The sequence below is a fragment of the Cuculus canorus genome, chromosome 4 (genome assembly GCF_017976375.1).
Source record: "Cuculus canorus isolate bCucCan1 chromosome 4, bCucCan1.pri, whole genome shotgun sequence".
Classification (NCBI taxonomy): domain Eukaryota; kingdom Metazoa; phylum Chordata; class Aves; order Cuculiformes; family Cuculidae; genus Cuculus; species Cuculus canorus.
Genome location: NC_071404.1, coordinates 28,496,388 through 28,519,559, shown reverse-complemented (window position 1 = coordinate 28,519,559; position 23,172 = coordinate 28,496,388). Strand labels below are relative to the sequence as shown.

The following is a 23,172-nucleotide window of genomic DNA, read 5'->3' as shown; positions in this document are numbered from 1 at the left end:
AGAAACTGGATTGCTGAGACTTGTGGGTTGTACAGAGGAGGGACAATCAATGCCACAGGATTGTGTTTGGGTTGTGTTAGGTGTGGTGCGTGGACTGCTGGGGTATTGAGGCTGCCAGCCACAGGTTTACAGCAGCCTTATGTATGGGGGCAAGAACTAGGTCACATCTTTGCCCTGTGCAATAATGTCCCCTTACGAGTTCAAAGATTACATTATCTCTTTATGTACTGCATTGTTTGAGAGTTTATGCTGGGGTAGTTATCCACTGTTACTGATAGGTCCTCGTGAGAAGCCAGACCTTTGATCCATAAATACAATTTATATCATTGTTTCCTCCAAACCAATATCACCTTCCATATTTAACTGTATTGAAATAATCCTGGGATGGTATCTTTTAATAAAGCAGTTTAAATTACTCTTATGGTAATCTGTCTTCATTATCTGTTAGCAAAAGAAACTTATCAGCAGCAAACTTTACCACGGATTTTGTATAATTTTCACAACAATAAATCTATTAAACAGTTTTGGCCCATGAGCTGAGACCTTTCAGGCTCTGCTCATTGATACCACAATAATAACCATCGTCATTCTTCTTTAACTATCCTTGGTCCAAATGTTGGTGGCATGATAAACCTTCAGTTGCTTGCATTGATCATGCTTTTGCAATAGAAAGGGTCTGTCCTGCAGCTACTGGGATCAGAATGGGGTTGGTGGCTAGGGCTGGGAGGGGATAGCTGGTGAAGTGGGGCTGTGATGAAGAACTTTGGTGGGAAATGCAGGCAGACAGTATGGAGATGGACCGAGACTAGAAAGAGCCCCAGGCTCCTAGGAGCTGTAGTTGTTCATAGTGGTTATGTCATGCTTAGGGGCCTCCTAAGAGGCAGCTCGGAGACCCTCCAAGGAGGTTGGGTGCTGCCTACATCCTGTCTCTCCTCCTCTTCCTCCTTCCTTCCCTTAGCCCCTTTTACAGTCTCTCTGCCCCCCAGGTTGTCTATCTCAACTTTCTGTCCCTTGCTGGCACCATTTCTTTGCCGCAAGCAGCTCTAGCAATTATTTCTCCCTACAAAACATACTGCCCGATGGAAGGGACAAAAGTGAGAAAAGAAGTTTGAGAACTGCTGAATCATCTGCTGTTTTTACAAAGAGTGAATGCAATTGAGATGAACAAAGGGAGTCATTGTAACGATAGTCTGGGCTCGAATAGCAAGGATCATAATCCTGTTTTCTCATTCACTCTTGGTCTGCAAGTGTCCTTCTTGGGTTTTGGGAACAGAGAAGAATCAAGGCTTGGGCCAGAAGCCTTCCATTGAGAATCAGGCCAATCACTGGCTTCCATGAGCTTCTCAGTCATCAGATTCCACACTTAAACTGGCCAGATGTGAGAGACCACACCCGAGCAGAGGCCCCTGGGTGACTATACACAAATAGCATTAATTGATAGTAACTCCACAAAAATGAAATCTTTCCACTGTTGCAAGAGCAAGAGAAATTCTTCTGCATGTGAAATCAGACCTGATGCAGATTTTTTTCTGGGCAGTTGCTGATTGCGCCCTGTGCTGTCTTTTTGACACACATGGAAAAGGAAGGCAAAAGCAGCATTTCCACTGCAGTGTTTTCCAAATCTCTGTGCCTGCATGTGTGCTTCTTTTTTCTGACTTAGAATCCTAGAATTGCTAGGTTGGAAAAGACCTTTGAGATCATTGAGTCTAACCATACCTGTCCACTACTAAATCATATCCCTAAGCGCTTCATCTACCAATCTTCTAAGTACCTCCAGCAATAGTGATTCAACCACCTCTCTGGGCAGCCTGTTCCAGTGCTTGATATGTTGAGGATTCCAGAACAGGATACAGTACTCCAGGTGAGGTCTCACAAGAACGGAATAGAGGGGCAGAATCACTTCCCTCGACCTGCTGGCCATGCTTCTTTTGATGCAGCCCAGGATATGATTGGCCTCCTGGGCTGCAAGCACACATTACTGGCTCGTGTCGAGCTTCTCATCAATCAGCACCCCCAAGTCCTTCTCTGCAGGGCTGCTCTCAATCATGTCGTCCCCCACATACATACCTATAGAAGCCCTTCTTGTTATTCTTTGCTTCCCCTGCCAAGTTCATCTCCAGCTGTGCCTTGGCCTTCCTGACTCCATCTGTACACAACTGGGCAGCATCCCTACACTCTTCTCAGGTGCTCCAGAACCTTTATCACCTTTGTTATCCTTTGGTGGACTCTCTCCAGTAGCTCCATGTCTGTCTTGTTCTGAAGAGCCCAAACACAGCACTCCAAGTGTGTCCTCACCAGTGCTGAGCAGAGGGGAAGGATCCTCCCTTGACCTGTTCGTAAAATTTTGTCTAATACAGCCCAGGATACCATTTGACTTCTTTGCAGCAAGGGCAAATTCCTGGCTCATCTTCAGCTTGGTGTATACCACCAGGAGACACGGATCCTTTTCTGTCAAGCTGCTTTCCATCTGTGTGGCCCCAGCATATATCAGTGTATAAGATTGTTCCTTCCCAGGTGCAGGACTCTACAGTTCTCCTTGTTGAAGTTCCTGTCAGCCCATTTGTCCAGCCCATTGGGGCCCCTCACGATGGCAGCATGATCCTCTGGCTTATCATCCTTTCCTTCCAGTTTGGTGTCACCACCAAACTTACTGACAGTATACTCTGCCCCACCATCCAGTTTATTAATGAAGATGTTGAACATAATTGGTCTAAGTACTGACCCCTTGGGTACAGACAGCACTAACTACTGGCCTCCAACTGGACTTTGTGCTACCGACCATCATCTTTCTGGGCCTGGATCACTGCAGACACCGCACATAATGTTTAAATATTCACACTAGGTTCATCATCATGGTAGCTGAGTACCTTCCATAGGCTGTTTAAATATTCACACTAGGTTCATCATCATGGTAGCTGAGTACCTTCCATAGGCTTAAAGATCCTTTGCTCCTCTCATTTTTTGCATATATGTATGTTCATTAGAAAATGCAAATTAAGTTTTGTCATGGAGTTAGCTACCAGTATTTCATGTTTATCAATCACTTGAAAATAACTTAATCGCTCTTTAGAATACTGCTGAGCTAAACACACTTAAAATGCTATAGTGACTCAGAACACTGGGAAAGGATTTTCTCTTGTCAAGAAGATTAATTACTTACATTTGTTTGCAGACCGCAGTGATTTCATTGACTTGGGTAATACTGAGTGACACCTTGTGTCTCCACCCACATGAAGCAATCTTCTGTTCTCATATTCAGAAAAAGTTTCTAAATTTACTGAGAAATTTCCTGACATGCCTTTATTAACAAGCCGTCACTGGAAGGAAAAAGGTTTCATTGGCAATGGACAAAAGATGGGGACGAGAGGGGTAAAGCCCCTCCCTCTGTAGGGGAGGATCAGGTTCATGATCATCTGAGGAGCCTGAACATGTATAAGTCTATGGGACCTGATGAGATCCATCTCAGAGTCATGAGGGAATTGGCTGATGTGGTTACCAAGCCACTCTCCATGATATTTGAAAATTCATGGCAGTCAGGAGAAGCCCCTGGTGACTGGAAGAAGGGTAACATTGTCCCCATTTTTAAAAAGGGTAGAAAGCATGACCCTGGGAACTACTGACCTGTCAGACTCATCTCTGTGCCTGGGAAGATCATGGAACAGATCTTCCTAGAAGCTACACTAAAGCACATGGAGGACAGGGAGGTGATGAGTGGCAGCCAGCATGGCTTCACCAAGGGCAAGTCCTGCCTGACCAATGTAGTGACTTTCTGTGAAGGGGTGGGAATATCAGCGGACACAGAAAAAGCAATGGATGTGATCCATCTGAACTTCTGTAAAGCCTTTGACATGGTTGCCCACAGTATCCTTTTCTCTAAATTGAAGAGAGGTGGATTTGATGAGTGGACTATTCAGTGGATAAAGATATTGATTGGATGATCATATTCAGAGAGTAGTGGTCAACAGCTTGATGTCCACATGGAGATATATGACAAGTGGTGTCCCTTAGGGGTCTGTACTGGGACCAGTGCTGTTTAATATCTTCATCAATGATATAAACAGTGAGATCAAGTGCACCCTCAGTAAGTTTGCAGATGATGACAATCTGAGTGGTGCAGTTCCCACACTGGAAGGAAGGGATATCATCCAGAGGGACCTGGACAAGCTGGAGAAGTGGGCCTGTGTGAATTTCATGAGGTACAACAAGGCCAAGTGAAAGGTCCTACACATGGGTCAGGGCAATCCACAGTTTCAATACAGGCTGGGGGATGATGTGATTGAGAGCAGCCTTGCTGAGAAGGACTAGGGAGTGCTGATTGATGAGAAGCTAGATGTGAGCTGGCAATGTGAACTCGCAGGCCAGAAGGCCAATCGTCTCCTGGGCTGCATCCAAAGAAGCATGGCCAGCAGGTCAAGGGAGGTGATTCTGCCCCTCTATTCCACTCCTGTGAGACTTCACCTTGAGTATAGTGTCCAGTTCTGGAATCCTCAACATAAGAAGGATATGGAACTGTTGGAATGAGTCCAGAGGAGGGCTACAAAGATTATCAGAGGGCTGGAGCACCTCTGCTATGAGGATAGGCTGAGAGTTGGGGTTGTTCAGCCTGGAGAAGAGAAGGCTCCAAGGAGACCTTATAGCGAACAGTATATATCTTCTAGTACCTGAAGGGGGCTACGAGAAAGCTGGGGAGGGACTTTTTACAAAGGCATGTATGTAGTGGTAGGATTAGGGGGAATGGCTTTAAATTGGAGAGAGGCAGATTTAGACTAGAAGTAAGGAGGAAATTCTTCACAATGAGGGTGGTGAGGCACTGGCACAGTTTGCCCAGGGAAGCTGAGGCTGCCCCATCCCTGGAGGTAAGGCCAGGCTGGATGGGGCCTTGGGCAGCCTGGTCTGGTGGGAGGTGTCCCTGCTCATGGGAGGGGGTTGGAACTAGACGATCTTTGAGGTCCCTTCCAACACAAACTATTCTGTGATTCTATGAATATATTCTTTGAGAAATGGTGTATTACTGTATTATTAAAAATTACATCTTAAAGCAACTTCAACTTTTGCTTCGCCCCCGCGCCCCCTTTCTGCTTAGAGACATCAGTCGTCCATTCTGCACCGTACAGAAGGTATCCGTCGCCATCTAGTGATGGCGTTTTGCCTTAGTCGGAATCGGGCACTTAAGCTGAGCCTTCCCAGGGAGAAGGTTGTGCACCAGGGCTTCTGCCAGCCTCCTCCAGAGGACTTGAGGTCAACAGACCTTGGTCACTGCGCTGGTAGCTCAGGATTCACTCCTAAGGCGGAGTCCCAGAAATGGCACAAATGTGTGTGGAGAGTTTCTGTTTGGAGAAGTGTTGCTGTTCACACGTTGTGAGGAGGCAGCGCGTGTATGTGCGTGCTCTGGTCTCTGCGCTGACAGTTCCTTTCCCAGATTTTGGGAGCACTTGGAGAGGGACTCCTGCTCATTCTACTGTGCAAGATATTCCTTGTATTTGGAGGATGCCATAAAGTAAATCTTACGGTGTAACACTTTATCGATCTTGTTCTCTTCGATGTTAGTAGTATTTTTTATCACAGTGTCATTATTTTTTCTTCTGGATTCTTGTATGGCAGGTTTTTTTTTTTAATATATTAAATGAAGGCTGACAGTGCCCAACAGTGCTAAAATAACAAGTAGTATCAAGCAAAGCATTCCTGCTTACATTACTGCTTTTTCTAGTGCAGTTCACTTTGTAACCTCCTGTGCTCAACTGAACTAGTTAGCTCCAGGGGAGAGCTGAGTTAGCCACCGCGGCCTCTCTCAGCAAGGATGCGCAAAAGGAAGAGCCCTGCAGGGAAATCAAAGTGTTTCTCAGTGCCTAATTAAGTGCATAGCTTCTTGCTGAAGTCCACAAGAAGAATCATCATGAGATTACCCACCACAAGAACATTACACTGTTTGTGAATGAGAGGCAAATTGGGAAAATATTGTTTAGAAGCCACAATGTATATGAGTGCAGGCTGTGCAGGGAGGGTGAGCAGGAGACTCCCTGGAGCTAGTGGCAGGCACGTGGCCCTCTCGTGGTGGCTCTCTGCAAAGTCACAGCAAAATATTCAGATCTTGAACTGGCAAGTCACTCCCTCTACGTCAGTAGGCTTCATACAGGGTCCCTCCCCCCGATCCCCGTTGGTGGGTCTTGATGGACAATTTGGTGTAGAAAACGTCAGGACAAATTTGTTCTATTATTTTCCTATGGAATTATTTCCTTCCCTCCCAATATTATCACAGCATTCACTGGGATTACTGAATAACTGGGATTTTTTTTTTCTTTTCAGTAATGACTTATTGACTGCAGCAGAAAATTCATCTTGCAAAGTATAAATAATCTTATTTATTTTCCTGTGTTTCTACTCTAGTCGCCAGACATTTTGAACCTTAAAAAAAGAAACATAAAATGTTCTATTTCATTATCCATACTGCTGCTTTGTATTTCCTCTGTTTCTTTAATTATCCCTTTTAGAGTTAAAAGATATTTGGTCAGAGCAACCGTTTGGCTTTTGTTTACCAAGTGCTTCATTTGTTACCAGTACCTCTAACAGTATAGTAGGACTTGATGAGAAGCCAACCTCTGCTGAATAAAAGTAGCCAAAATATTAATCTTAAAATACTGTTGTTACTGATATGAGGTATGAGTGCATATTGAGCAAGAATAGTTCAGTCAGATAACTGGGGAAGGCAACAGGAGTTCCTTTAAGCCAGAAATTGTCTTAAGTATGTATCCCAAAGGGAAAAATTGTAGGAAATAACTCCATTCGCTGTTAATTGAGAAACCCTTAATATTATATATAAAGAGACATCCTATGAGGTAAAAAGAAAAAATGTCTTTCCAGACAGAAGGCATGTAGAAAGGCGAAAATGTCAAAAATCAAGCTTAGGTAGAGGCTGCAAAAGAACTTCAAGCAAATAGTAAAAGGTACCTTGGCTGTATAAGCAATAAAAAAGAAGTAGATACCTTATAAAACATAGATGTGCTTGCAATTAAGATGCTCTAGGTCCTACCCCAAGCTACCAGAGTATTTGGCTCAATAATAATAATAATAATGCGACAGTACACAGAGGCAAACCCTAGGATATTTATGAGAATGGATGCAGAAAGAGAAATTCTCATGTGCAAGATGAAATAAAAGGGCAAAGAGCTTAGCTCTCAAGGAGGCTCAATAACTGAGATAATAAAGACAGTGGTGTGAGTTTTTATGCATTTTCTAAAACAAACAGCAATACCATATGATTAAGAAAAATTAAAAAAGGATATAGCAATCTTTCAGGAGAAAAGTGATCCACAAAAGTGTTTTAGGGTGATCTTAATTGCCTATAAGAACTCAACATTTTGTGAAAGAAAAGCACATAAAAATGGGAGAGAAACAGTTACCAAAGATAGATTGGGCTAATTTAACTTGGTATTTTTCTTTGCTAAAATACACAATATTTTGAGCAGGTGGAATTGCAATGAGGCAAATCCATACAGATTTCAGTAAAGTGACTGACATGGTGTTATGTGGAAGTCATTGTCTTGTTTAGCTCAACCAGATGTGGTTTCAGAGGGTAACAAGGCTAAACAGTGGGAAGAACTATGCAAGTCAAAGGATACTACCGCAAGAACAAATGAAAGTCAACTAACCACCACCGAATCTAAACTGGCGACAGACTCCACACCAGCAGATAATCTAATATTGTCCATTATTGAGGGGCAGCAAACAGTTATCTTCCAGCTAGAGTTTGCTACCCATGTTCACGGTCCATGCTTGTGAGGTTGCTACAATAACAGAGGTGGGAAGGATTTGAGTTCTGAATCCTATGTTTTTCAGCGTCCTCTGTATTCAAGTTGCAGTTACACAGTCTGAGCATTCCCAGTACAAACAATACATTAACAAGTAATATACTGGTGCGCAAGCTTAACTTTAAACACAAGATTGGTGTTTAAAGTTAAACCTGTCTCAATAGGTCTTCAGGTTTCAGGGGAAAATATGAACCATGAGAAGAGAGTGATATGTAATGGAATCTCTTATTTAAATTCAAGCAAGGCATGTACAAGCTTAAAAGAAGAAAAGATTTTGCTGTGTTTTCTAGACCAAATTTTACTAACTAATGTGTAAATACATGAGTGTATAAGCTTGAAATATATACATTGTAACAAAAAAATAACCTCAATTTACTCCTTATTAAATCATTGGGAATTAAAAGCTTGCAGGGTCAGGGCCCACCAGGTCCTCTTGTAATTCAAATAGGCTGCGAACTTATAGATTTGGTGTTGTTTTTTGTTAATGCATGGGATAAGTATGATGCAAGTGTCCACTGATATATCTTCTAAAATGTATATATTTGGCTTCAATCAAAATGCTGAACTGAGGTATTATAACATGGTAAGTAACATAGCAATCCCAGGCACAATTACAGGCTGGGCAGAGAATGGATTGAGAGCAGCCATGAAGAGAAGGGCTCGAGGATGCTGGTGGTTGAGAAGCTCAACCTGAGACTGTGATGTGTGCCTGCAGCCCAGAAAGCCGATCGTACCCGGGGCTGCTTCAGAAGTGTAACCAGCAGGTTGAGGGAGGTGATTCTGCCCCTCTACTCTGCTCTTGTGAGACCTCACCTGGAGCACTGCTTTCAGTTCTGGAGTCCTCAACACAGGAAAAAACATAGATCTGTTGGAACAACTTCAGAGGAGGGCCACAAAGATGATCAGAGGGCTGGAGCACGTCCCATACAACAACAGGCTGAGGGAGTTTGGCTTATTCAGCCTAGAGAAAAAAAGACTCTAGGGCAACCTTATAGCAGCCTTCCAGTACCTAAAGGGGCTACAAGAAAGCTGGGGAGGGGCTCTTTATCAGGGACTGTAGTGATACGATGAGGGGCAATGGCTTTAAGCTGAAACAGGGGAGATTTAGATTAGATATTAGGATTAAATTTTTTACTGTGAGGGTGGTGAGGTGCTCGAATAGGCTGCCGAGAGAAGTTGTGGATGCCCCATCCCTGGAAGTGTTCAAAGCCAGGTTGGATGTGGCTTTGAGCAGCTTTGTCTAGTGGGAGATGCCCTTGACCATGGCAGAGGGGGTGGAACTGGATTTTTAAGGCCCCTTTCAACCCATACGATTCTATGATTCTATGATTTTATGATTCTTCAAACTATTCCACCTTGTTGCAGGTAAAAGATAAAATTTATAAACCTTTCAAACACTGAAATTTCTCTACTAAAATTAAAATAAATAATATCTGAACATGTAGTTACCATCATGGAAAATCCCTTTATTGAGAGCTGGGCCACAACAAGCTTAACACAACCTGTACATTTCATTAGAAGTTATCTTCTGTGTGAATATTTCTCTGTAAATATCCCTGGCCTCTTATGGGATTGTACTTTGTGCACATGCAATTTAACTGATTTTATCATTTGTAGCTTGAAACAATCTTTGGAGCGTGCCAGTGAGCTGTGACCTTCTATGTGCCTTTGTTGCTTGGTGGAAAGGCTGAGTCACTCATCGTGAGGGATTTGTGGAGGATGCAAAATCAAAAGAATAGGTGGTACAGATTCAGCCTAGGTGTAGGTGCAGTCAGTGGTGCTCTAGAGCTGAATATGGACCAAAATTAGACTTCCTCCAGGAGAAGGAAGCTGCCTCCTGATGGCGCACCTGCGCCAACACTGTCTTGCCCCCATGACAAGCAAGTCCCCATATTAGGGCACAGTAGGGTGCTGCTGTCTGGTGCAATAAGACACATTTCATTAACAGGTCTGAGCCTGTCCAGTGATGCACAATTCTTTAAGTACAGAAACTCTACGTAAAAGCTGAGCTATATTCAGACTTCAAAAGATGTGCCAAAGTAACAAAAGTCAACCCTTCATGGAAAGTTTGGAGTAGAGAGAAAATTCAAAGGCCTCTTATTTTTAACCAAGAATGTAGCAGTCTGTCTCAATTTCCTAGCTCAAACAATGTGGGAGTCTGGCTAGAGCGAGATATTTTCTATGGGCTCAGTTCCTACTATTGTTTACAAGCCAAATGTGAAGCTAGATAGTAAGGGGTCAGCCCACTCGTAGTCATGGCACAGGCGTGTCTTACTAGTGACATGCCTGTGTATTAGGAACAAAGAAACACGTGGAGGCAAGGGACTTAGAGTTGTCTTCCTTTCTCATAAGCATTTTGGCAAGAAAATTTTGAGAATAATATTAGGGTTTCTCCTGAGAATTTTATTATTATTATTATTTTAAAAAATGATTTTAGTGCTTATTACAATTAATTTTTCCCAAGAGGTAAGCATCTAAGCACGTGTATGTATATCTCTGTGTCTATACATGCACGTACACGCACACATATATCTGTTATGCACCATATCTGCAGACTATGTTGGATCTGAAAAACTGCTAGAAAGCTGGACTTCAAACATAACAACATAAGGTGTAGTCTTAGATTAAAGGAGGTTGCAAGAAAGTAGGAATGAAGAACTAAGTGGAAATGCCCTCTTTATATCACTTGAGGCTCCCTAGCTACCCCTACACCTCAATTTGAAGATATTTTAGGAACAATGAAGATATAGAATTGTTTCCAGCAAGAGCACGGCTGTGGGCATGACATTGCAAAGGATGCAACATTCATCTCCACTCAGCTTTGCTTGCAGCAATGAAATTCACAGGGGTTGAATTAGACAAAAAAAAATGTATATATATTTTCTGTCCATACTTTATTTAACTGGTAACTATTACTTGAAAAGTGAATATCAGTCAAATAAAACCTTTTAATGCAAAGTTACTAATTATTTAATAACAAAACAAATACTATTTTCTGCAACTCTTTTGAAAATGCATAACATTAATAGATGCCAATGAAGACTGGAAAAATGGTTTTACAGTGAGTGCATGATGTCAAGTCCATTGTCAAACAAATTCAGGTAGGTAATTATCACAGTAGATGTACTCTTAATTGTCATTACTGGGTGGCAGCCTGATAAGGTCATAAATTAAGGTCATGTGGAAAAATGCTTAGATTTGAGACTGCTGTCATACTACTGATTGCATTTGTTTAAGTAGGCTTACAAAGTCAACCAGATGCATGACATATTTTATTCTCTAGTTTAAAATTGTATTAGGAAGTCCCAAGTACACAAATAAAGCTCCATAAAAAAAGCCATTGTCTGACCTACATGTAAATTCAGAACAGTTTCACTAGGAATGTATCTACAATAATGTCACCACAATCAGAATCTGAACTTCACTTGGAGACCAGGGTTTTGGTGTGACAGCCTTCTAATCAAAGAGGTTGAGCTAATGAAATCAGTGTAATGTGGTTATGTGGCATAATGATACAAATGTCTTGTAAATAGAACAATGTTCTTATCTCTGGAAGGAGAGTTGTGTTTACATTTTTGCATTGTGTTAGGGACTACACAAACTACCCCATGAGACTTTATGTACAAGATAAAACTACACATTGACCACCTACTTTTCCATAGTATATTCTAGCTAAAAGCCACACGGTGACACAAAATCTCCTTTCAGTGTTTTTGCTATAAATTTGACATAACACCACTGAAGTCAACTGTGAAATACCAGTTTTGCTAAGGCCAGCATCTGTTCTCTGTAGCACCCGTGCCTGTTGATTAAATTTTACCCTGCCACCAGCACCTTATGACTAACCTTGCTTTTGGATCCTAAGAGTTGTCTCTTGAGCCAGGTTTATTCTGTTTCCTTAGCAGCTGCACTTGCGTCTTCTTAAACCACAAGTGGTGCTGTCACAATGTCTCAGGCTGCAATGCACTATCACCTAACCACAATTTTCGCTCGAGGCTCCTGGTACCTGCATGCTGCATTGTCCACACTGCCTCCACAACACTCAAGCTGGCATGGCAGTGTTTCTCAGATCCAAAGATCTTCAGAGAGGGGATCCTACTTAACGAAGTGTGGACCTTTTAAGTTATGTCCTGTGTGTCCTCTGAGAAGCATCGAGAGGCCCAGGGATCACAAGCTGAAAACCACCAGAGCTAAGCAGCCAAACACCCTAGTCCACATCCTTGCCTTTTTAGGTAGCTATTCTGGTACTAGCACAGAACTCCCCAGTGCTACTGTGCTGACCCCGTTTGTGAGGTAAAAGACGCAAATAAAAGAAGACTCTTTACTTTCTCTTCCATCTTATATACCACATTACCTCCTGTCATTTTGTTACATTAGCACGTTAAGCCACCACTCAAATCACACTGCACTGTACTGAAGATAGGAACCTGTTTTTAATAATTAGCTCCCTGTTTTAAGGCATGTTGCACTGTAGTGTTATAGCAGAGAGAAAGGGGAAAGAAAGATTTGGCAAATGTGTGGCTATATGATTATATCATTCGCCATGGTCAAACAGGTTCATCACATATTAAGGAAGTTTTGAAAAGCCTTTTGCAAATATATGCATCCAATAGCTTTATAGGGGAGTATGCAAGTGTTTTTGAAGGCTAATTCAGTCTATATACATACTTTTTACCTTTTGATCCTTAAACCAATAACTGCATTAATGTTCCTTGCTGAGTCTTGTGAATTTTACTCCAAATACACAAATTATCTCAAAATTTGATAATTTATCTCCCTAGTTTCTTTTTCCTACATGGAAATAGCCTTTGTTGCTTTGTCACTCCTGCCTAGATTGTAGATATGAAAATCCAGAAATCTCAGGTGACGTAACTCTGCATGCCAAAGTAAAATTGGGCATCAACTGTCAACAGCTAACACTTAAAGGATAAAAACTCATCATGATGGAAATCATCTGAAATCCATGGTAAAGTTAACCCCAGCTGGATCAACAAGGGTTATCATTGTGGTAGGTCATGGCCAGTGCCATGATGCCACCCCTCACCCCCCATTCCCAGCATCCCAGCTGATGCAGACACAACCTCCCATCCTGAGGAACTGGCTACCTAGTCCAGAAAGAAAAGTTTTTAGAGTGAACTCTCCCAGCCTGTTGCTATGACGCTTTTGTTTCTTCACTCAGTGCATGTCTCTTAAAAACTGTGCTACAGACAGGACACATTCTCACATTTGCTGCAGTGAAACAATCCAGTGGCTGTCATTCAGCTGTCAGCAGTGTGCTGGAAAGCAGAAAGGGGCTAAAAGCTGCTAAGAATGAGGTCATTGCAGGTTCTCTAAGGATGGCTGAAGGAGACAGGATTTCTTCTTTTTCTGTTTGTACTGTCTGCTATTTTGCTATTTGGCTATCCTATAGACTGTGAAAATGGACAATATTTAACTAGCAAATGGGTAAGTATCTTTTGAACTGGGCTAACAGCCCATGTTTTTATTTACTGCTCTGCTACAGATGTAGGGTAGTGCTACAGGAATGTTCTTTGTTTCTCAGATCCTTTAAAATTTGTCCCAGAACATGGCCAATGTTTTCAATGCCTTTTTCTCTGCTTTGTCTGTTGTGGGCCATCAAGCAGAGAGACCTTAATCTGCAAGGACTCGGAAGGACTCCAGTGGAAAGAAGCAATAGTGGCAGGGTCGCCTGTCCTTCCATGGCTTGGGAGAGATCTATGTTTAAGCTGATCTGGCCATAGCAAAGAAAGGATGCATGTCTGATGATATACCAACTACAATGTTCTTACCCCAGTAATAAGGGCTGGTCATACTTATTAGTGTTTTCTCTTCTCCAGTGTCCCTTTTCTTTGCTTTCTAGTGCTACATGCTGTCCCCAGAGGACAGTTAAGTGAAGCTTGTCTTTTAAGTCTTCTTCCAGCCAGGAATATTTGTATGAATTTGCTTGCTTGGTTTTTACAGTGTAGATAAACTCTGAGGACAACAGGTACTTTTGTATTTTATGAATGTGGTCTGTTTTTAGAAAAGGAGAGCTCAGAGGGCTCTCATGCAGAGAAGTCAAATCCAGTATGCAGCCCATCATCACCGCAGTCCACCCCATGATGTGCAGGAGAGCCTGTTTTTTGAGTCAGTAGAAAAAGGTTAACCAGACCTGAAGTTGAAAGCAACTTTTCTCCTTGCTATAATGTGTTGATAATGAATTCAGAAAATAAAGGAGTTTTTTTCCCCTCCACATTAAAATGTCTCATTTTTTTCATAAAGAAAGGCACAGAATGTCTTTGTGATCCAGCCGCTGTGGCCAGAAAACTGCCTATTGTTATTGCAGTAGAGGAATTACACTGTCTGCAGAGATGAACTAGAGGGATAGGGATTGTTCAGTCGTTCAAACTGATGGTCATTTATGGTAGACTGAGAAATAGGTAATTATCTGTGCAAGGTGCAGATTAGTTGATGGTGGAGAAAGTGCTAGGACGACCGTGTTGAGTTACTGTGATTGCTTGCGGACAGGCAATAAATGCTGTTGCAATAACTCACAGGTCTGTTGTGAAAACACATTTATTTGTATCTGTGAAAGGCAGGATCCTTCTAGCCCAGCATCCTGCCTTCTGTGCTGACCACAGATGGATGACTAGGGAAAAGCAAGAAAAGGACAAGCATTTATGACACTTTCATAGAAGTATTCCTCAAGGAGCTGTCTCAGAAGGCTTTCGCTGTGATGTGTCTGTCTAACGATTCTCAATAGATGCCTCTTCCAGGTGTCTCTCTTGAAAAACATCTGCTTCATCTATAACATCATCTGAAAAACAAAAAGTTTCACACATCTTCTGGCTGTCACATAGTGAACCATCTCCTTTTGGTTTATCTTAATTATCTCTTACTGGCTTCACTGGAGAACCTCTAGCTCTTGAATCAGAAGTGACAGTGAATAGCAGATTCCTGTTCTCCATTTCCATCTCATTCAAGATTTTGCAGAGCTTTATCATATTCTTTTACACTATCTCTCCTAAAGCCTGGAGATTATCCATTCCACTAATTTGTAGTGATAGATGCCACAGAAAATATCATGAATACATCACGTGTCTCCTCAGAATAAGCTTCAAAAAATATACAGAAAAAAAAAAAGCATAGGGGTGCCTGTGAGTTATCTAAAGGAAAATACTGAAGCATAGATAATTTCATAAACTCTATTGTTCTAGAATGAGGAAGAAGATGAGTGGAGGAGGAAGCAGAAGAAACAATGTTATTGCATAATGAAAAATGTGATTGCGTAACGAAATATTGCATCAGGATGCACATTCACAAAGGTTCTAAAGTGAAATTACAGAGATGGCCTTCATTTTGGTATTTCTGACTTTTAAACTCTAGCATACATGGATTTCCTGGGAGAAAGAGGTGAAGGCATTCACGATGCCACAGCCCATTTTCCTTCTCTCTGTCAGGCACTACCAGGCTGTAACGGCCTTGACCACCCTCCCAGGGCTTCCCACCACCGCGCCCATGGCCCAGGGTCCCATTTCATCCCCCCAGGGCTGTCGGTCCCCAATCCCGCAGCAACGCTGGTCTCCAGCTCTCCACAGCCCTGCCCTGCCTGGCTGTGGGCGCTGACTCATGGGCTAATGTTGATTTGACTTCGGGCCTGCCCCATCACCAGGAGCTTCTTGGCAATGATTGGATCTGTCCTTGGCCTGTGGAGTGACTTCCCAGCTTGACCTTGCACCTATCTCATCCTCACTGCCCTGTCTGATGATCTGGGCTCTGGTACAGCTTGGCTGCCCCTCAGACTGCCCCACTCCCTGGCTGGAGGGTGAGATGAAGCCTGGCTAAGAGTCCCTGCTCTGCTGTCCTCCGGGGGATGTATTATTCAACTGATGAATTATTCTGGTGTGTTTATTACTATGTGGTACCTTAAAAATACTTGGCAATGAGTTTCCTTGTGTAATATTTATGTTGGTCGTGATGTCTCCACACAAACTTCTTTTGATGCTCTTTCAGATACCTTCCTATGCTGCTCATGTCCAAGCCTGGACCACTGTTGTGTTTACCTGTCTGTCCTCTATTTCTCTTTTCTGACTGATAATGGGATGGCCCAGGTCTTCTTTAATTATTTGCGTATGATCTGGTGTGTTGCTGCACTCTTTGACAGTTATTATACTCAGCCTTTTTACTATTTTAACATTAAGCCTCCTGGTCATATGAGCTACTAGAGTCATGCTATGATCTTGGACCTGTCAGTTCTCTGAGGATAACTAAAACTTCAAGAAACATTGGAGCTTGGATGTCAAAACACAAGATTTTTTTTTTAAACTTTGAATTAAAACTTTATTACTAGTTTAAAAGGCATACTGCAACACTGCTTCAAAAACAGAGTATTTAGCAGCTGCCTCACAGGGAAGTAGGAGACAAAACATGGACATTTGTGCAGGAATTTGGTAGTGTTATGGTACTGATCTATATATCATCATGAATGTGACTGGTGTGCCCAATATTAACAAGAATGGTGGGACCAAAAAAACACAGCATGAAGAGGTACCTGACTGAGTTCTGCCCCGCATACCTTAGTCAAAATCTCTCCAAAATATGCTCAAAGTGTCTGCCAGCAATCCATGGTCTACCTTGCAAGCCAGAATGCCGATGACTCCCCTGCTCCCAGGTTTATCTTTTCCTAACCAAGCCTTATTTGAATACTGTCCCCGTGGTTTTCAGCTGATTTCCTGATCCCTCTGTCCACTTCAAGATAAAATTATTGACTGCAGGGAATAATAATTTATAGTAGGTCTATATTACACTCCCTTATTCAGAGTTACTTTCCAGTGGTGCAATGGAAAAAAACAAAACCAAACCCTCAAATCCCCAAAATCTCTCAAAACTGGGAAAAAGCTCTGCAGAAAGGAAACAAAGCACATTTACTGACATGGAAACCAGACAAAGAAGAATAACCGTAATTTTTCTGTCATTCACAAGGTTCCCTCTCAAGAATGAGAAAAACTTGTTTGTCATTTCTGCTCACTGCAAGTGAGGGAAAAGAAATAAACAGAGGAAATGCTCAGACACTGAATTCACAGAAGCCTCTGAGAAATGAAGAACGGCTGGATAGGGTGCACAGGATTTGACAGGCACAAAAAGGAACAAGAGAAAGAGCCATTCTGTGACCACAGCACTGGTAGAGATGTTTGTCTCTGGCCAGATACATTGCCAAGAAGGGGCTTTTTGGACTCAAGAGCTCGCTCAAAGAACAACATTGTCTCCAAAGAGAGAGTAGACATGGACCATGAGATGATGAAGCATGAATAGGTGAATAACTGCTGGAAAAAAGTGTCTGTCAATGTTGCGATCGAACTTGTATATTTTTCTTTCTCTCTTTGGTACTTTACACCATATGTGAGCCTGAAATTTCATAAGCCTCAGTCTTTCCTAAAGTGGAGACTTCCCCTAGGGAGGGTCAGTTTGCCACAAGAACTCTTCACAACTGTTCCTTCTTTCGCAGTTGACCAAAATCAGCTGGTCTGGGAGCTGAGTGCCTTTAATCCCAAATAGCGCAAGGTCATTATGGCATTTAAGTTCACTGAGGGTTTACCAAAGAAAAGGCTCAGTCAACCAGTGGGCCTGTCCCTGCAGCCAAGGCTGGGATTGATGCTGTGCTACTTCAGTCCACAGGGGTCCTGAGCTCCTAAGAGGAAGAAGACAAAAGATGGAAACAGCAAGTAATACTAAGCTCTTCCGGAAATAGAACCAAAGACCTGAAACATCCCTTCTTTTTTTTTGCATTCCCCACGTTCACATAACATTTCTGTAAAATTTTAGGGAAATTAAAAAAATTCTGGTTCCAACTTGCTGCTTCTTCTGTGAACTGGATATTTTTGAATCCAGAAGCCAAAGAATTCCCCTGAATGGAAAGCTCAGTCTCCTCCTGGCTGTAAATTTTCTACAGATGTCTAAAAGAAGCTTAATACTTTAAAATTACTTTTGCTCTTAAAATACATTTGATCAGGACATACCAGTAGCCCTGATGTTGGGCATTTTTAGATCTTTATGACGTACAGAAAGGAAACAAAAACCTTCACTGCAAAATGAAAACTATTTCTCCCAGTAATTCTGCAAACACTGTGCAGGAATTGGTGTGTGTCTTGAATTGAAATCACACTTGCTCTGTTTAACAAGAGTGAAGGCATACAGGCCATGAGAAAACATAACTGTGCAGCAGAAATCCAAACGCATGGTACTGCCCTGCTTACCAAGCCTTGAGAAGCCACACAGAAAGATGGGAGAGAGCATTTTTCAGAACTGAAAACTGTCAAGCTCCATACAGTTTGCAAAAAAACCTTGTGATTTACACCTCTACCACAAATGCTCTGTTAGTTGATTGATCAACATCAAAGTGGTTAACTCCTGATCAATGGTCATAAGGACACCTTCAGTACAGCCATAGCCACATGCTTTGGACCCTGGAGGTGTGCTTTGCTGTCTCTCTGCTGCTGCTGCTGCTGTAGCTCTTTGCGTGAAGTCTTAGGAGTAATGTAGCTGCTGGTGGCCAAGTCACATTGTAGTGTAACTGCTCTCTGCTAGACGGCTCTTCTTTACGGAGCTCAGAAATGGCACCTCATGGCGCAAAGCTCATACAAGTCCCTCTTTAAACAACTGTGCAGTTTTATAGTCCTTTTCTCCTGCTACATCAGGAGCTGACTGTGGGGCAAGCTGAGGCTGCTGTTGCTTGGAAAATGAACCAGAAGTTGCCTGCTTTGCAAAACTGAGCACACCAGTGGCAGTGGGTAAGGAGGTCTGCACAGACACCTGAGTGTGTGCTGCCACAAACGTGTGGGGACAGAGTGGAGGGAGGGTGATGAGAGTGGGCTAGTGGGACTGGTCATCATAAAGTGACAGCACAGAGACTGCCTGTGGGTTTATACCAGAGATGCCCCATGCACTGGAGATACAGCTCTGTATCTCCCTGGGCTCAGCAGTCGTGCCACAGGCATGGGAGACGTGGCCATAGCACCAAAAGTGTGATTTGGAGGAAATCCCCTAAGTGAAAACAAAGACTTGGTAAGTAATTTCCTCTGAGCTGTACAGAAAGACATCTGTGTTGATCCAGCTATTACATACTAGTCACAACAAAACAATTCACTTGCAAGCAGCGTAGGCCCTGCTTGCTCCCTTCTAGAGCGATGCTTCGGAATATGAGAGATTAATTTCAACTGAACTTTACAAGCTCTCTTTCTCTCGATGAGGTTTTGCAGACTGACAGTTTCTATAGGTAAGGTTGGGCAAAAGGGGGAGGTGAAGAAGAGAGCCTGCGTGACATCTCACTACAGATCCTGAAATCTGAAGTACAACACAGACTCCTGATGGGTGCAAAAAGCCATCTTCGGTTATTCTGGCTGCGCTGAGTGTCCGAGCTCTGGGGTGGCTGAACGCGACTGTGACACACGGATACGTATGAAGAAAGGCACCGCAGCCTCTGGGGCCACCCGGTACAGCAGGTGCGTGGGATGCAGGAGCAGCCTCAGCGCGTACAGTCTGTTCGGGACAGACAGCGCTGTGCCCGCCGCCTCCCTGCAGCCCCGTGAGCGCTCGCTCGTCACCGCGGTTTGGAACGAGAAACCCCCGAGCCAAAGCACGGGTCACACGCGCTGCAAGGCCGGCAGGTGCCGCGCACACGGGCGCACCGAGGTTTGCATCCCGCCCCAAGTGGGCTTTCTCAGTCGCTCCCCCGGCCCCTTCCCGGGGCTGTTTAAGAACAGCGCGGCTCCCCGCCGCCCCCGAGCCTGCGCTGCTGCCCCGGGGCGGGGAGGCGCCGCCGCGCTCCCGGGCCGGAGCGGGGCAGTGCGGTGCCCGCCCGCCCCCTTCCGCCTTCCCCGCGCCGGGGCTCCTTCCTCGGGGCGGCCCGGGCACCCAGGTGAGGCAGAGCTGGCGCTGCCCAGTCCGGGCAGGGACCGGGGGGGCTCCTTCCCCGAGCGCGGGAGCCGAGTCGGCAGCAGCAGCGCTGCTCGGCGGGGACCGGGGGCGTGCAGCGGGGAGCGAGAAACGCGCAGCGGGGGCCGAGGGGCGCGCAGCGGGGAGCGAGAAACGCGCAGCGGGGGTTGGGGTGTGCGACGGGAGGACCGAGGGAGGCGCAGCGAGGAGCTAGAAGCTCGCACCGTGGTCCAGGGGCGCGCAGCGGGGAGGGAGGGACGCGCAGCGGAGACTGCACCCCGCAGCAGCCGCCGTTTGCGACTTGGAACGCAGAAGTGTTCCTTCCTCGACGTCCAGTTGTCACACGGGTCTGTAAGCAGGAGTTATGGCAAAAGCAGTATTTCAAACCTTGGTTTAAAATGGCTATGATTTGTGTAATATAAAGGGTTGTGACCCAAGCTGCTAAGTTCATTTTAAAGCTAACAGTTGCTGAGTGTGTCCTTGTTCGTGTGACTTTCGTTTCTGAGTCTTTCCTTGCATCTATGTAACCACTGTGCTTTACTAAGACTGTTCCACCTCGCCTCGAGGTGGTTGGCGTTATGTGTGAATTCGGTCATCTTAATAAATCCCCCTGCTTTCTGTTCCACAGCGTGGTTATCCTTTCTTAGCAGAGAATGCTTTTGTGTAGCCTCGTGCTAGGATGCTAAACACCTGCAGCTCAGGCAGTGGCTGACTAGATTTGCATGGTGCCATTCCACAGGTTTCCTTTCTGTGCCAGAACCTGTAAGTTGGAGTCGATGAGCTTTTAGTGTAGATATGGCCATGAACATTCTGCTTGGAATGACAGATGTGTTAACAAGGGCTAATCTGAAATACTTCATATAGTTGTATGAGTCAAATAACCAAGAGTGTATCTTTTAATTTATTCGTTTTCTTTCAGAACTCTGCAGTGACTGGAAGATGGGTTGTTAGTTATGGCTGAGATATAAAAGTTTAGGGTATTTTGGGCCATCAGAGGGCAGGACCCATACAAATAGGCTGCTGTTATAGGTGAGGAAGTGCCCCAAATAATTTTGCACGTGCTCCTCTCTCCTCAGTACCCGAGCTGTGCTGCTCAGATCATGCCACCAGTGCAGAAGAGTCTTGGTCTTGTTTCACAGGCACTGCTGCTCTTGTAGATGGGAAATTAGTTTTCAGGCGGGGTGCTACTCGTAGCCTTCTGGTAGTTATGATTTATAAGGACACTATAATAGGAAAGAGCCCATTGTTGTTAGACTCTCCTCTGACAGTCTTCATATTTCTCTAGGTTCTCTTTTACATATTTATTTTTTAAAAGAAATTACATCTCTCTTTTTTTATGTGATAATCTCACAGGTATAAAAATCAAAACCAAAGATTTTGAGTTAATGTAGTTAAAACATAGTATAAATTAGACTTCTGTCATGAAATAACTCCAGTTCTTAGCTACCAGACCTAATTTTATTAGCTCTTCAAAATTTATGTACCACTTTTTTTTTTTGGATGTTAATACAGATTTTTTTACATCTTTTACATCTCTTAAAACCATTGATTGTGAGGCAGCTAGTATTATGTCCTTAGTTATGTTACATTTCACTTCTTACCTATGGGCTCAGTATTGTGGGTTTGGCATTGCAATGCATCCAGTATCCTGGCTGACTTCCTACAAAGGTGAAAAAGGGAGAAAAATAAAATAGAACTGATAAAATAATATCAGCTCCATATTGTTTTATCTTGCCCTGAAACAACGTTGTATTCAGAAATGCTGTGATAGTGTTGTATCCTGTAATTAAACTTAAAATAACTGGAAGTGGTTAATTTTACAGAATTGCTTGGAAGCATCAAGAAAAGTCTTCCTTTCCATGAAATGTAGGTGCAACCTGGTTTAGACTTAATTCCCTCTGATGTGTGTTAGCTTATAAACTGGATACACAAGATAAGGTGCAGAATGGTGTAAGTTTCACAAATATTTATATCTCAAATGCACACAACATTTTCTGCTTATTAGACAATGGAACTATGTACTTCCTGCTGTCAATGCAAAGATCATGGAAAAAATGTCTTCAGCCTCTGTTAACCATTGACCTCTAAGATGTTTTCCTGCTTTTGCTTGTTTTGACTCTTTTAAGTAACCTATTACCTTGTCACTACTGAACTTGGAAGTGTGCTTTAAAAAAAGGCAAGTTTGTGTATGCCGAAGGATCATGTGTATGCCAAAGTCTGTAGCAGCCTACAACAGCTCTCCTGCAGAAACAGGATAAGAAAATTCCAGCATAAAAATCAAAAGATGTGGAAAATAGCACTTGGACAGAGTGGAGTAAAGGAGGAATGGAGGAAAATGCCGAAGGTTGTGGTGGTTTTCAGAGAACGTACATGCTTCTGAAGGGCACCTCTCATATATTTTTGGATTTGTGCTACACATATTTTTACTATTCTGTAGATGCATCTATTCATACAGAATTACCAATATGTTGTCTAAAAAGCAACAACAATGATCAGTCAGTTGTTGCACTGTGGAAATTCTGGAATGATGATGTTCATTAAATGACCTGCCGATACGCATAGCTTCCTCTGTATGTATAACAAGGGAAGGACTCTGATTACATTGATTGCAGCCCATCAGACTTTTTTCTCACTGCAGAGAGATGGGCGTGATTTACCTTAATTCTTCTGGCCGGGCCCTCATGCTAGCACTAGGTGTTAGAGAGATCACTGATATAATGGGGCACAACTCTGCAGAAACCAGTGAAGTTGTTGCTGCATTTGAACAAATAGTCAATTAGGCCTCAAGAAAAGTACTTTTGTTAATAGAGGGTGTTAATTCTAAAGGCAAATCCCCAGTTTGCTCTGCTGGCCCTCAGGCAGAGGAATTCTGCTGTCCTGCAGAGGTCTAGTTTTTTAAGTGTATTTTCTAAAGCAAAAAGTGTTGCAGAAGAAAGCAGTGTGTAGGTGAAGGAAGCTGGCATTCTACTGGGTGTGTATACCCTTCCTCTGGCATGGCAGAAGAGGAACTGAGGAGCGGAGGCTTGTGATTGACCACTGCCCCGTGGCCATTACTGCTCCGGCAGTTCTCAGTCATCCTTTACCCCTGTTTAGCTGGATGGGCTGTGATTCAGAGTCATGGAAAATACCATGTGAGATAAAACTTTGAAAACTAGATAGACTTCTTCTTACACGAGAGATGAGTCTCAGCATAGGAGATACTTTGCAGGGAGGGGAGTAGGTTTTTACAATTTCCTAGATTCAGAGGTGGAGTGGAGCAAGGAGAAGTCTGTTCCTTGGAAACACTGTGAAGTGGCTGCTGTGTTCAAATGGGATTGTGAAATTTCTGGAAGAGTAGCAGAAGCCTTCTGGGAATGCCTATCATGGGCAGGGCTTACCTTTCTTAGCAAGAATGACATTGCCTAGGAGGAGTCTTTGGTTTTGATAATACCCAAACATTTAGGAGGAAAACGACACT

The 23,172-nt window shown here is 43.4% G+C and overlaps 1 protein-coding gene across 3 annotated transcripts in view; it reads left to right on the top strand.

Moving 5' to 3' along the window:
• Positions 1–19,128: 19,128 nt before the first annotated feature.
• Positions 19,129–23,172, top strand: part of TEC (tec protein tyrosine kinase) — a 51,119-nt gene continuing 47,075 nt past the window's right edge. Inside the window, exon 1 of one of the 3 annotated variants that reach the window (XM_054064505.1) lies at positions 19,129–19,282. The gene's annotated coding sequence lies outside the window, so the exon portion shown is untranslated. Of the gene's footprint in view, positions 19,283–19,333; positions 19,473–19,530; positions 19,699–23,172 lie in introns of those variants that run through there. The other 2 variants (XM_054064506.1, XM_054064504.1) reach the window with 2 other exon arrangements.